This window comes from Schistocerca nitens, chromosome 2 (genome assembly GCF_023898315.1).
Source record: "Schistocerca nitens isolate TAMUIC-IGC-003100 chromosome 2, iqSchNite1.1, whole genome shotgun sequence".
Lineage (NCBI taxonomy): Eukaryota > Metazoa > Arthropoda > Insecta > Orthoptera > Acrididae > Schistocerca > Schistocerca nitens.
The window spans coordinates 1,059,546,716-1,059,562,829 of record NC_064615.1 but is presented as its reverse complement, the minus strand read 5'-3'; the positions used below and the strand labels follow the sequence as shown (position 1 = coordinate 1,059,562,829).

The 16,114-nt window shown below is 41.3% G+C and overlaps 1 long non-coding RNA gene across 1 annotated transcript in view; it reads right to left on the bottom strand.

Moving 5' to 3' along the window:
• LOC126237417 (uncharacterized) overlaps nt 1–16,114 on the bottom strand; it is a 79,825-nt gene that overhangs the window by 18,695 nt on the left and 45,016 nt on the right. Inside the window, exon 2 of the long non-coding RNA XR_007545070.1 lies at nt 14,447–14,615. This is a non-coding gene — a long non-coding RNA (uncharacterized LOC126237417). The remainder of the gene's footprint in view (nt 1–14,446; nt 14,616–16,114) is intronic.

The following is a 16,114-nucleotide window of genomic DNA, read 5'->3' as shown; positions in this document are numbered from 1 at the left end:
AATATAAATTATGAATTCAAAAAATTTCTTTTACAGTGGAACTACTGAATACTTCTCGACAGAACGAATTCCGTTCTTAACGTATCTACGTGGCACAGCGGAGTAAAAGTATGTACTGAGGCCGTAGAATTGTAACAATGGGGCAATAAACTGTTCGCAATAAAAGTCGGCTTGAAGCCCACAATCATTTGACGTGCTGCCAGAGAGGAGATGGGCGGGGCGTTGGTGAATGTATGATAGTGTTCATTTACTAAGTTCAAATGTCGGAAGTCAGCCACAATCTCATATCTTCTGGAATATCAGGTTATTGACCCTCGGAGATTTACTGCTACGAAAACAAGTTTAGTGGCTGACAGTAAGATGCTCTCTGTTCACACGTATTTACTTGTGCCCCGTTTTATAAGAAATGTGAACAATTAAAGCTGTAATATGTTAAAAAGTTTGTTGGCATCAACTTAACACGTACACTAGCAAAGCAACGGGAGACGTAAGTGATGCTTGTACAACGGGGCAAGAAGTGCAAACTGAAAATAGTTCGGAGTGAAATGATATGTTTATGTATAACATGATTGTCTGGGGAGTAGAAAACATAGAAATTTGGCACTCGTCACATTGTTGTTATACCTTTTCGTGTACCTAGCGTAACTGTTCGAATTATTTCGTTAACCTAAATCAAATGGCTTAATACATTAGTTGATTAGGACAAAGGCTCTGCTGGCAATGGAGGTACATCTTTTTCGTTCTCGGCTTACACCAACGGCATGCTATACCTAATTCTATTACACTGTATCATCTCACCAAAGTAAATGCGACAAAATAATACAGATAATTTCCAAGTCCAAATAACGTTGTTCACTTTTGTAACAAAATCAAGGTAGTTTTTTCGTTTGTAGTAACGTATTTGTAACCATCATCTCTAGCGGTTTCGTGACAGATTGACACATTGATCAATAGAGTACTTCCAGCTGTTCTGCCAAGTTTTACTTTGCATTTTAAGCTCAATGTATCGACAACTGTCCCAGCTTTCTTCTTTGCTACTGCGAGATTTGCTGTTACGGGAACTCGGTGCTTTGAATCCTGCCATATATCGAGAGAACCTGTACACATAACAGCAAAACTCGCAGCGGCTGAAGAAAATGGCTGGGTCAGCCGAGAAACAAATGGAATTATATACTGAAGAACAAAAACAATCTTGTTTAATATCAATGACCCATTTCACCCTTTATGGGCATCATCAGATTGTCTAAAAAACCAAGAAACCGATCAATTAATAACAAATAGAGGAAGGACCACGATCCTGTCTTGCACGACTACGCAGGTAAAATGAACTGAAAGTAATAGAAACTTTCGTAAAAGGGGCGGCACATATAAAAAGGAGAATGGACATACCAGTAGTAGCTGTGTACGTAATGCATCCGTCATAACAACATATGAAATGACAGGCGGACCTAGTGAAAAGAAACGAAAACCGGCAGTACATCATGAAGAACGTACAGGAAGTTGGTGGAAAAATTTCACCAGGCTATCGCGTGTTACCTTGAACGCATCAGCTGACTCCGCCATAATAGTACAAAATAGGGCCGCGCTTGCAATATAAACTGTTAGCTGGTGTCTTAAAGGTAACATGCAATAGCAGGTGAAATGTTTCCGCCACCTTTCTATATCAAGGGCTTATTTCAATAGTGGTACAAGTCCATTACCTCCACTTTTCTGCCTATAATGCTTCTGCAATTAATGATCCAAACAAACAGAAAGAAAGGTTCATCTCTAGCGAGAAGCCACATGGTTGGATATTTCTGTTAACTCGACTGCAGATTTTTCAGCGCTCATTTCACTTTAGGATTCTGTATCTCACAATGAACGAAAATAGACTTGTACCACTACTGAAATAAGCACTTCATATGTTCTTCGTGATATACTGGCTGTTACCTTTTAACTAGGTCCACCTTTTATTTCTCATGTGTTTATGACGGATGGATTACATATCGAGCTACATTTACGTAAGTTTCCACACTGAAGCGCCAAAGAAACTAGCATAGGCCTGCGTTTTCAAATACAGACAGGTAAACTGGCAGAATACGGCCATGCGGTCGGCAAAGCCTATATAAGACAACAAGGGTTTGGCGCAGTTGTTAGATTTGTTACTCCTGCTATAATGGCAGGTTATCAAGATTTAAGTGAGTTTGAACGTAGTGTTATAGTTGGCGAACGAGCAATGGGACACAGAATCTCCGAGGTAGCGACAAAGTGGGGATTTTCTTGTACGACCATTTCACGAGTGTACCGTTAATATCGGTAATTCCGTAAAACATCAAATCTCCGACATCGCTGCGGCCGGAACGGGACAAACGACGACTGAAGAGAATCGTTCAACGTGACAGAAGGGCAACCCTTTAGCAAATTGCTGCAGTTTTCAATGCTGCGCCGTCAGCTAGTGCCAGCGTACGACACATTCAACGAAGCATCATCGGTATGGGCTCTTGAAGTCGAAGGCCCAATCGCGTCTCATTGATGACTGGACGACACAAAGTTTTACGCCTCGCCTGGGTCCGTCAACGCCGACGCTTGACTGTTGATGACTATGAACATGTTGCCTGGTCGGATGAGTTTCGTTTCAAATTGTACCGAGCGGATGAACATGTACAGTTACGGAGACAAAAAATGGTTCAAGTGGCTCTGAGAGCTATGGGACTTAACAGTTGAGGTCATCAGTCCCCTAGAACTTAGAACTACTTTAACTACTAACAGCTGCAAAATACTAACGCGAATTCTTTACAGACGAATGGAAAAACTGGTAGAAGCGGACCTCGCGGAAGATCAGTTTGGATTCCGTAGAAATGTTGGAACACGTGAGGCAATACTAACCTTACGACTTATCTTAGAAGAAAGATTAAGAAAAGGCAAACCTACGTTTCTAGCATTTGTAGACTTAGAGAAAGCTTTTGACAACGTTAACTGGAATACTCTCTTTCAAATTCTGAAGGTGGCAGGGGTAAAATACAGGGAGCGAAAGGCTATTTACAATTTGTACAGAAACCAGATGGCAGTTATAAGAGTCGAGGGGCATGAAAGGGAAGCAGTGGTTGGGAAAGGAGTGAGACAGGGTTGTAGCCTCTCCCCGATGTTATTCAATCTGTATATTGAGCAAGCAGTAAAGGAAACAAAAGAAAAATTCGGAGTAGGTATTAAAATTCATGGAGAAGAAGTAAAAACTTTGAGATTCGCCGATGACATTGTAATTCTGTCAGAGACAGCAAAGGACTTGGAAGAGCAGTTGAACGGAATGGACAGTGTCTTGAAAGGAGGATATAAGATGAACATCAACAAAAGCAAAACGAGGATAATGGAATGTAGTCAAATTAAATCGGGTGATGCTGAGGGGATTAGATTAGGAAATGAGACACTTAAAGTACTAAAGGAGTTTTGCTATTTAGGGAGTCAAATAACTGATGATGGTCGAAGTAGAGAGGATATAAAATGTAGACTGGCAATGGCAAGGAAATCGTTTCTGAAGAAGAGAAATTTGTTAACATCGAGTATAGATTTAAGTGTCAGGAAGTCGTTTCTGAAAGTATTTGTATGGAGTGTAGCCATGTATGGAAGTGAAACATGGACGATAACCAGTTAGGACAAGAAGAGAATAGAAGCTTTCGAAATGTGGTGCTACAGAAGAATGCTGAAGATAAGGTGGGTAGATCACGTAACTAATGAGGAGGTATTGAATAGGATTGGGGAGAATAGAAGTTTGTGGCACAACTTGACTAGAAGAAGGGATCGGTTGGTAGGACATGTTTTGAGGCATCAAGGGATCACAAATTTAGCATTGGAGGGCAGCGTGGAGGGTAAAAATCGTAGAGGGAGACCAAGAGATGAATACACTAAGCAGATTCAGAAGGATGTAGGTTGCAGTAGGTACTGGGAGATGAAGAAGCTTGCACAGGATAGAGTAGCATGGAGAGATGCATCAAACCAGTCTCAGGACTGAAGACCACAACAACAACAACAACGTAAGGACGTCACACACATCCATTCCCAAGGCAGAATTCGAACCTGCGACCGTAGCAGTCGTGCGGTTCCGCACTGAGGGCCTTAGAGCCTCTCGGCCACCGCGGCCGGCTTATGGAGACAACTTCATGAGTCCATCGACCCTGCATGTCAGTAGAGAACTGTTCAAGCTGGTGGAGGCTCTGTAATGGTGTGGGACGTGTGCAGCAGGTGTAATATGGGACCCCTCATACGTCTAGATACAACACTGACAGGTGACACGTTCGTAAGCATCCTCTCTGATCACCTGCATTCACTCATATCCATTGTGCATTCCGACGGACCTGAGCAATTCCAGCAGGACAGTTCTACACCCCACACGTCCAGAGTTGCCACAGAGTGGCTCCAGAAACAATCTTCTGAGTTTAAAAACTTCCACTGGCCACCAAACTCCCCCAGACATGAACATTATTGAGCATATCTCGGATGCCTTGCAACGTGCTGTTCAGAACAGATCTCCACCACTTCGTATTCGTACGGATTTATGGGCAGCCCTGCAGGATTCATTGTTTCAGTTACCTCCAGCACTACTTGAGACATTAGTCCACGCCACGTTGTCTTGCGGCACTTCTGCGCGCTCTCGGGGTCTCTACACGATATTAGGCAGGTGTACCAGTTTCTTTGGCTCTTCAGTGTAAATAACTCATTATTTTGAGGCAGGGATCTCACTTGACATAGCCGGAAGCCAGTAGATCCATCCATGACGCCAGGGCAACGTCGAACAGTGACTACGGGTTGGAGACGGCGCTGCGCCTGCTGTCTGTCCTTCAAGTGACTTGGTGCCACCGCCCTGCCGATCTGGCATCTGTCCCTACTGCCCCAGACTCTGAGTTCCTGGTGGGATCTGACGCCACAGCGCCAGCCACTGGTCGATCTCTGTCCAAGAGCAGCAGGTTGTTCCTCGTACACTGCAGAGTTCACATGCCACCACCGCAGCCGGGAAGCTGTTTCCCGAGTGGGACGCCATCGCAGTACACACGGCATACCGTTGACGTCGACTGGCCTTGGTCCAATTACCTTTAAGTCTGTCGATTTTATTACGTTCAGAGCGACATTTGCTTTCCATGCCCGAGGAAGTCCCGAATCCAATCACAAATCTGCTCCGATACTTGGTTTGCTCCTACTTTTTGCGCTAAACGGCGGTACGGGACAGTCTTAAGTGGCCTGAAGTCAAGCCGGACGCGGTGGCCGAGCGGTTCTAGGCGCTTCAGTCCGGAACAGCGCGGCTGCTACGGTCGCAGGTTCGAATCCTGCCTCGTGCATGGATGTGTGTGATGTCCTTAGGTTACTTAGGTTTAAGTAGTTCTAAGTTCTAGGGGACTGATGACCTCAGATGTTAAGTCCCTTAGTGCTCGGAGCCATTGAACCTGAAGTCGAGAAACACGGCATCAGCCTGAAGTGCAATGTCTACAGCGGTGGGAATCTCATGCAGGGACAAAGCGAGCTGAGTTTCACAAGAACTATCTTTCGGAGTCCTTGTAGATTTTTATAGAGAAAGTTCACTTTCATCAAAAATGTCATGATACGTGATCATAAAACATGTACGTGAGCAAAAAACAGTCTACAACAAATCGAAGTCAAGCGTCTAATCTTGCGCATCTGTAGTACGACCCTTCTCAAAAATCTGAATAACATACGCTTTTTCTCTAGTCGCTAGATACCTTCCGTTGCTCCGTCAACCTACGGTAAACTGCTACTAGAAGGGGAGAATCCTACAGGTATCTCGTCTGGTCCACATGCCTTTCCATCATTTAGCGACTGAAGTGCTTTTCTACTTCACTATCACTTACTCTAGTATCTACCGTTTCGGCGGTCATAGCATGATTGGAAGGAAGGACCGTATTACGATCTTCCGCAGTGAAACAGTTTCATAAGAGTGAATTCAGTGTTTCGCCCTTATCTCTGTCATCTTCCGTTTCTCAGTATGTTCACTGAGCGGACAGGTGGTTTCGATCCGCTTACCGATTTTGCGTCAGGCCAAAACTTCTTTGGGCTTTTAGTCAGATCGGTCGTGTCTCGCACGGCTCTTCTTACGATCATTTTGGCCTCACTCATCTTTTGTTTGTCAGCTAGGTCTCGACTTCTCTTAAATATCTGTTGAAGGGCTCTTTATTTGCGTAGCTACGTTCTAACACCGTTATTAAACAATGGTGGACCTTTTCCATCCCTTAAAAACTAGCTCGGAACATACTTGTCTAAGCAGTTTTGAAAAACGTTTTCAGTGTTATCCATTTCTGCTCCACAACTTCTTTCTTAGCAGTGAATATTTGATTTTGACTACCCAGATACTATGGGACTGGTATCCTCTCATTCTCGCTACGGGAAATATTTTCCTACCTTTCTAAAGAGTCGTTATGACACCATAGGTCATTGATGGTATCACTGTCTTGAGATTATTGATTCGATTTTTTATGGTCTCATCGTTGCTATGATATCTAAGACATTCCTCTCATAAGTTGATTCCCTGCCTCCTTGAAGTCGTTTTCGGACCAAACATTCAGAATAATGTCACAAGAATTTCAGCCTCTGGCAAAAGGTTTCATCGCACGACTTGTGATGAAACAGTTTTCGGAGCGCTGTACAATCGAATTGTTCCCGTAGCTGTAGGTTTGTTGCTATGTTTAGATATGGTGAAATGAATTTTATATTTTGTTGTCACAACTCTAATACTGGGGGAAATGTTTGTGTTTATTTCTGTTTCAGGATACGAGCGGGGGTGCAGCAGTGGCGGAAGGAAAGGTCTACCAGCCGTCACATAGAGTTACCCGCCATCAGAAACGTAACAACGACGGATGAGTTCCAAAGAAGACGTCCCGAAGCGACTCGCCCAAACTTGCTGTACTAACGGAGAAAAAAGAAGAATGTTACAAACTGAAAAATATTTTGTATGGAATTAATATTGTAAAGATCGAGAGAGTTCGTGTTCAGCTTTAGTCACGAATATTCATCCACGATGTTAATGTTTGATAAGTGGCTATTTATAACTGTATGATTTCACTCTATAAAGTGGATAGAATGTGAAGTTATTAATTTTGAAGTATTCAGTCGAAAAGTTTATATGAAGATAATTGTTACGAATTGAGTCACAGTGGAATATATTGTGTGAAGTTAATTTTTTAATGTTGAAGTGAGCTTAATGAAACGGGAGGTCAAATTATACGGGATAATGCTATCTTTGGAATACTGAATGCACGGACGTGATATTTTATGGACTATACCTCACGCCAATTAGGATGTTGAAATTTTCTTTAGCAGGCATACAAAATATAAATCTAAACTCATAACATTGCAGGACTTAAGGTTTATCAAATTCGAAATATGTTTTCAAGTGACAGTTATAAATCAACAGACAAAGATCATCTTTGTACTTGAAGCGCAGCTGCGGTGGACCACTATACAAAAGTCGCTGGATATTGTAAGTTACATTAATTGAAATTTTAAAGTGGAAAGTCATACTAATTATGGAAAAGTGTTAGTTGGAACTAGTCCAAAAGCCATTTATTCTTTAAAAGTGAAACTTCCTAACTCGGTGTTTTCTTTTTTTAGTGGAAAAACATAAAATGTTCCAACCTTAAATTTTATTTGGACCAAAGAACGATTGCTGTGGAAACTTGACAGAAAGTGAATATCTTTGGGGTTGCTATGTCGACAAAATACAAAACAAGACTGTGATAAGGAAATTTTTGTAATCATGAATACTACTAAAGCTACTACTACCAATCCGCTTACGCCCTCGACGATCGACCGTTAAAAGTGAACCTGCACATTGATTACATCTTCGGAACTGTACAGTGTACGGCAGCTACAGTATGTGCTATGCTTCGTAACTGACAGGTAGCACCTTTTCGTCTCCAAACAAGAAAAGTTGCCGCGCCACTGTAGACTCTCCCATTCTACAGATGTCAAATTGAAGTCTGGCCGTATTACGATACCGTGATCAGGCAACTTATTCACGAAATTCTGGACGTTCTCTCTGAAGCGCTCTGCCACCACAGCTGCTGACGCAGGCAATTACCGTGTTTGATCCACCATTGCTGCTTAACTTCACCCAGAACATTTCACACTCGGAGTAGGTGCTAACCTCACTAGATATCATCGAATTCTTTACTGCAATGAATCGAATTCTTATCGCAATATATACTCCGCGGCCCCTGGCGTCTAACTTGTCCTCACAATACGTAATCCTATCTGTATTTAGAACTTCGTTATTATTAACTTCCTGTTCGAACCAACTTTCTGTTTCTAATACTCACTGGGCACTGTTGCCTTTAATAAAGGACCCTAGCTATAGTACATTGCGATGGATGCACTAGAGGTTTGATAATATCACATTAATCTCTTCTTTACTCGATGTGCGAGGACGAAAGTTCTCTCAGAATAATTATCTATGATATAGGCAGGCATTTCATCACTGATCTTAAGACAGAGTTCCTCTACCATCATGTCCACGACGCACTTCGTACGCTATCCTAGTAGAGATGCTCCTACATTGTGATCTATCCTGCGGATAGAATGGTAAAGCTCGGCGGTCCACTTGTACAATTAGAGAGCAGTAGGCCAAGTGCCAGCATATTTTCATTACCTCCCTTCTTTCTTCATAACACAACTGAAACGTGATACTACGGTTTAAGCCTACCGATTGCAGTCACACTCAACAGATACACTCAAGACAGCCCTCTCACAACGCAAAACACATTCCTCCTTTCTTTTACCTGCTGGTGTGACTGAGGACACATACTTATTTATTAAAATCTGCTTTTCTTTCAAAAGCACTGTAGAACGCAAGTTTCCCGTTTCTCAGAAGAGTTAATGATGCTTCTAAGTTGTTGGACAGAAGAATAGCTACACGCCTTCAGTCTCAAAAATCTGATCACCTCCATTTGTACACTGCAACATTTGATAAGTCGCTGAAGTAAAAGCACGTGGTCAGGGTGGCTATTTTCTGAACTGCAATACGCAAATGCTAATTTACATCTAAACCTGTGTTAGGTAAGCCTCCGTATAGCCCATTCTACGGAGGATAATTGGGGGCGGGGGGTGAATTTGTGTAATGGCAGGGAGAGCGCCATGAACAAAATATCAGAATTCCATAACGGTGGGCTGTGAGCGTTGAGAGGGATTGCAGCAGGGGGGGGGGGGGGTACAGCTTTGAAGCTCACGTTTAGTTTTCCTTAAATGACCCAAAAACCGCGGCTCCTACCGAAATTGTCCCACGGTATAAAATTAAATTGCATTAAATTTCCTGCAAAAGTGGTATCATTCTTTTTTTTCTGCAACCAATAGTTCCCGTGTTGGAGGGATGGAACAATGGCACTTTATTAAAATTAGTGTTTAATGGTATAAAATTAATGTTCAGCGCGAATTTAAAAATAACTAATGGAAAATCTACATTATTCATCGTAAAACAGAATATTATCCTGAATGTGTACATTTTATACATCAACATTTGTATCATTGTCGTCATTATCTCGCGGAGCGAAAAACGGCGCACCAATCCTACAATACTGCGGTACATGCCGCAAACCATGGAGACTGGTTCAAAAATGGTTCCTACGGCTCTAAGCACTATGGGACTTAACATCTGAGGTCATCAGTCCCCTAGACTTAAAATTACTTAAACCTAACTAACCTAAGGACATCACACACATCCATGCCTGGGGCAGGATTCGAGCCTGTGACCGTACCAGCAGCGCGGTTCCGGACGGAAGAGGCTAGAATCACTCGGCCACAGAGGCCGACATGGAGCATGGAATGCCACCTTTTTGGTGTCCATCTCGTCCCCAAATCCAGAAGAACAGCGGCAGAAGATGTTCAGTATACCTTCAGGTCCTACTGAAATTCTTTGGTTGTGGCGGGTTTAGCGAATACATCATCGAGTTCACCCGCACTCGATATGGTGTAAGGGGCTATTGGGCCAGTGTTATATCTGTAAGTAAGCAACCTAACACCTGTAAGTTATAAGAAATGGTGTTCCAAAAAGCATTTTATAAAAACAGAAGATTAACAGAATTAATATGCCTATAAATAATCTCTAAAAGAGTTAATCACTCACCTTTTGCTTTTGTTTTAAATGACGGAGGTAATGCCACATTCGCTAAAGGTATGAAAAACGAGAATGCTTTCTGGAAGAGGAGGTTATTGGAGTTGATTTGTTGCAAACAGTCTCGTTCCAGCCTTTCCCCTACGATGATTTATAAAGTATATACTAGCACCTGAAAAGCAATGAGCAAAGCAATCAAGTCGACATCTTCCCCTATTACAGAGACAGTGGGATGAAGGGCAGCTTTCTCTAATTCACATCTCACTACAGTGCCTTACCACCGCCTGTAGTAACTACTGTTTCTGTCCCCCTCCTCTCCTGTCATTTTGTCACTGAGGATTTCTATAAAGCTAGTTTCCTGGTGAACAATAACAGGCACGCTTTCATTAAAATGAATATCAACTGAAGTTTTTGTGAGGATCCTTTTGTTCAGCTGTTGGAGGGAAGATTGGATTTGACGTCCCGTCGACATATTTGTCAATGGATACTGAGTACAAGCTCGGATTGTATCAAGGATGAAGAAGGAAATCGGCCCGGCCCTTTCAAAGAAACCCTCCCGGCATTTGCCTGGAGCAATTTAGGGAAATCACGGAAAACCTAAATCTGGATGGGCGGTCGCGGGTTTGAACCATCGTCCTCCCGAATGCGAGTCCAGTGTGCTAACCACTGCGCCACCTCTATCTGTAATGTTTGTGTGCACTGGCTATGTATTGATCGCAATGTACGTAAATCTTGGTGTGACGCACTCAGCTTCACGCACTGAAGGAGGAAAGCTGTGTTGCTATTTCTTAGAACATGAGATACGTAATTGTCCTCTGGAAAAGGATCGTAGCGAGGTGATTTCTTTCGTTTCCTCATTTACTCTCCATTAAAGAGAGCCAATGGGAAGGGGTTGGGTTGATTTGGTGGAAGAGACCAAACATCAAAATCATCGGTCGCATTGGATTAGAGAAGAACGGGGAAAGACGTAGGCCGTGCCTTCTCAATGGAACCATCCCGACATTTGCCTGAAGCAATTTAGGGAGATAATCCATAATCCATAAGCATTGCATCATCTTCATCACCTTTTTTCCTGATGGGTGTTCTTTGGAAAATTGTCAGTGAGGATACGGTTTCTGTTTAATCATCCACATTCAAGGCAGTGTTCATAACAGCCAAAGGCAAAACTACATTTTTCTTGGACTGTTTTACATCGCCTGAATCACAACCATTATAATTTCCCACGATTATGGTCCTAATTTCGAGAGCTCCATGGCTGTTTATTTTTGAGTTTCCGATTATCACTGTCGACAGACGCATAAGTTAATTCATTCTCGGAAAAATGAAGATACTCACTGGACCACTCATAAATCTTTACCCGATCTTGACCATCCGTATTTTTCCAGGAATTGAGAGAAACACGCGATGAAACTGACGTACATATAAATACCAACTAGATCATTGTCAGAATATTTGCCATTTGAGCTAATAGTTGGGAGAATATAGTCGTAGGTCTTGTCAAGGAAACTGTTGTGGCACTCGCTTGTGGTGATTTAGGATAACCACGGAAAAAAGAAGACTGCGCATAAGTAAGTGGGTGATATATGCTGCAAACTTCTCCACACAGTATACGGTGTTTTAACAAAGGCATCACCTGAGTCAACAACAAGCAAAATATTTTAGAAAAGCGTAGTAGTTGTTGTTGTTGTTGTGGTCTTCAGTCCTGAGACTGGTTTGATGCAGCTCTCCATGCTACTCTATCCTGTGCAAGCTTCTTCATCTCCCAGTACCTACTGCAACCTACATCCTTCTGAATCTGCTTAGTGTATTCATCTCTTGGTCTCCCCCTACGATTTTTACCCTCCACGCTGCCCTCCAATACTAAATTGGTGATCCCTTGATGCCTCAGAACATGTCCTACCAACCGATCCCTTCTTCTAGTCAAGTTGTGCCACAAACTCCTCTTCTCCCCAATCCTATTCAGTACCTCCTCATTAGTTATGTGATCTACCCATCTAATCTTCAGCATTCTTCTGTAGCACCACATTTCGAAAGCTCCTATTCTCTTCTTGTCCAAACTGGTTATCGTCCATGTTTCACTTCCGTACATGGCTACACTCCATACAAATACTTTCAGAAATGACTTCCTGACACTTAAATCTATACTCGAAGTTAACAAATTTCTCTTCTTCAGAAACGCTTTCCTTGCCATTGCCAGTCTACATTTTATATCCTCTCTACTTCGACCATCATCAGTTATTTTGCTCCCCAAATAGCAAAACTCCTTTACTACTTTAAGTGTCTCATTTCCTAATCTAATACCCTCAACATCACCCGACTTAATTCGACTACATTCCATTATCCTCGTTTTGCTTTTGTTGATGTTCATCTTATATCCTCCCTTCAAGACACCATCCCTTCCGTTCAACTGCTCTTCCAAGTCCTTTGCTGTCTCTGACAGAATTACAATGTCATCGGCGAACCTCAAAGTTTTTATTTCTTCTCCATGGATTTTAATACCTACTCCGAATTTTTCTTTTGTTTCCTTTACTGCTTGCTCAATATACAGATTGAATAACATCGGGGAGAGGCTACAACCCTGTCTTACTCCCTTCCCAACCACTGCTTCCCTTTCATGTCCCTCGACTCTTATAACTGCCATCTGGTTTCTGTACAAATTGTAAATAGCCTTTCGCTCCCTGTATTTTACCCCTGCCACCTTTAGAATTTGAAAGAGAGTATTCCAGTCAACATTGTCAAAAGCTTTCTCTAAGTCTACAAATGCTAGAAACGTAGGTTTGCCTTTTCTTAATCTTTCTTCTAAGATAAGTCGTAAGGTCAGTATTGTCTCACGTGTTCCAGTATTTCTACGGAATCCAAACTGATCTTCCCCGAGGTCGGCTTCTACCAGTTTTTCCATTCGCCTGTAAAGAATTCGTGTTAGTATTTTGCAGCTGTGGCTTATTAAACTGATTGTTCGGTAATTCTCACATCTGTCAACACCTGCTTTCTTTGGGATTGGAATTATTATATTCTTCTTGAAGTCTGAGGGTATTTCGCCTGTTTCACACATCTTGCTCAATAGATGGTAGAGTTTTGTCAGGACTGGCTCTCTCAAGGCCGTCAGTAGTTCCAATGGAATGTTGTCTACTCCGGGGGCCTTGTTTCGACTCAGGTCTTTCACTGCTCTGTCAAACTCTTCACACAGTATCGTATCTCCCATTTCATCTTCATCTACATCCTCTTCCATTTCCATAATATTGTCCTCAAGTACATCGCCCTTGTATAGACCCTCTATATACTCCTTCCACCTTTCTGCCTTCCCTTCTTTGCTTAGAACTGGGTTGCCATCTGAGCTCTTGATATTCATACAAGTGGTTTTCTTCTCTCCAAAGGTCTCTTTAATTTTCCTGTAGGCAGTATCTATCTTACCCCTAGTGAGACAAGCCTCTACATCCTTACATTTGTTCTCTAGCCATCCCTGCTTAGCCATTTTGCACTTCCTGTCGATCTCATTTTGAAACGTTTGTATTCCTTTTTGCCTGCTTCATTTACTGCATTTTTATATTTTCTCCTTTCATCAATTAAATTCAATATTTCTTTTATAACCACGGAAAAAAGAAGACTGCGCATCAGTAAGTGGGTGATATATGCTGCCAACTTCTCCACACAGTATACGGTGTTTTAACAAAGGCATCACCTGAGTCAACAACAAGCAAAATATTTTAGAAAAGCGTAGTTATACAGAAGATTAATCGTAAAGACAGGAAGGACTTACAAATACTGTGAACCAAGGAAACTCTTTAAAGTTTTCTTAAAGATAAAAAAAAATACTAAGATGAGGAACAGAATAATACTTGCAGAATTAATATAGCTGACAATAGTAATGCACAAAGTAGTTCAGAGGAAGCATTTATCCATCAGTATATGTTGAAAAATTGTTGATCATGAATAGTTATCAGTAGCATAAAGGACCCAGCACCACTATTCGTACAACGGAAAAGGACCGGATAGCACTCAACAAATTTAATTTGTTGTTAGGAATGATGAATAACCATTCGTGATTCATATTGCTTAAATTATGTGGTAGAAAACGTGTTGTATTCTGTAGCAGGTGATGTACGAACTGCGCAGTAACGCTATAATACACAATTATATTAACATTTTTACACCACAATATACTGTACATATAAATCAATATGGAATGATGATTTCAAATGACACAAAGATAGTTATGTCTCACCAAAATTATTAATGTACTGTGATGTTCAGGAATGTGCATCGCTATTAGTTACTCTACAGTTACCCCATCGTTCATATATTCAAGACACTTAATGCGCTCATTTTACATGAAAGTAAATGCCAAATTTCAACCATACTCACAGCTAAGTGCAATATAATGTGCAGTCACATATGTCCTCCAATGTTTTCACGTACTTGTAATAGGACCATTATATTTAGCTGCATGTGTCCCTACATGTTTCCCCTGATTTCCATAGAAGATACTGTGTGGTTCTTGTCAGCCTAGTGTGCAGCTGTTGCCATTAAGAGCCTAGAAAAGATTAACAGAGGAATTTAATGCCGTGTCATATTATAATGATATTACAATCACATGGAAAATATGATAAAGAGCAAAAAAAGAAAAAATATCTTCCTGCAAGACAGGTTACATTACACTACATGTTCGAAAAACTTAAACATGGCTGCGAAACAACAACTGTGTAAATCTGAAGAGTGTGAAAGAATCAGCCAACCAGTTGCAAAACAAAGGTGTATTAGCCCTTGACCTAGGTTTCGACATTCATAAATACCCATTCCTTTTGAAGAAGATATTTTTCGAAATATCGAAACCTAGGTCAAAATACTTCTTCTAAAGGAGTGGGTCTTTAGAAATGTCGAAACCTAGGTCAAAGGCTAATAAATCTTTGTTTTGCAACTGGTTGGCTGATTTTTTCAACGTCTTTATTTTCAAAAATATGAAATTTGTTGAAATAATACAAATAGTAATCTAAAATACATTACCTGAAATTCTTTGCACTAACAATGTGAAACAATGTGAAACAAAACTTTTAGTTCTTTCATGCAGAATATTTACGTAGCTTATAGAAAGATCACGACTATATACTGAATGTTTTTTGGATATGTTATATCTATGAACTTGTTTACAAGTTCTTTTCTTGCTTTTATTTTGATCATCACAAGGAAATATTTCTAGCCTATTAAGATAATGAAGTTGGGACCCTAAAGGAATTAACAGACTGAGGTTTTCTATTTCTCACTTACGGCTACCAGACATTAACGACTGCATCTCTTGACATCAAATGTGTCTAGTGAGACATCACAATGGTACTAAAAGAACTCTTCACTTCTCACATGTTAATCTCTTGAAATTATGTAGCGAGTCCACTGAGCACTAACAGTGGCAATTCCTATTATTTTTGAACGAATCGCAACTTTTTAAATATACAACTTACTTATATAATCTCTCTTCCATTAAATAATCAGAATGCGCTTCATTAAAGTATACTCTGTTTCGTTACTAAATGATCTGTTCGTATGACTAAGCAACTAAAAAATGGGGGCAGAGATATTGGGGAGACCTTGGGGAGAGGTTAGGTCAGTTGAATGGGAAGTGCCATTTATTTTTCGATCACCAGGGAAACTGGTTACAGGTTGCATGGATGGTGACACGGTGCTCCATCTTGTTAGAAACAACTTCTGTAAGTTAGACGTCATCCAGCTGCTCCACAGATGTACTGAAGATAGATGCCCGTATTAACTGTAGTGTTATTGTCGTACCAAAGAAAATGGCTCCAGTAATGTTGGAAGTTGACGCCGCATACTACGCTCCAAGCTTTCCATCATGCAGTTTTGTTTCGTGGATGATACGGGGGCTCACACTTGCCCAGTATCAGCTGCTTCCTGTGTTGATGCAACACGACAGATGTAACCCTGCCTTATCTGTAACTCAAGTTATGGACAGAATTTCTGGACCGTGAATAAGAAGCACCTGAAACCGTCGACAGTAATGCATTCTATTCTCATGATCTG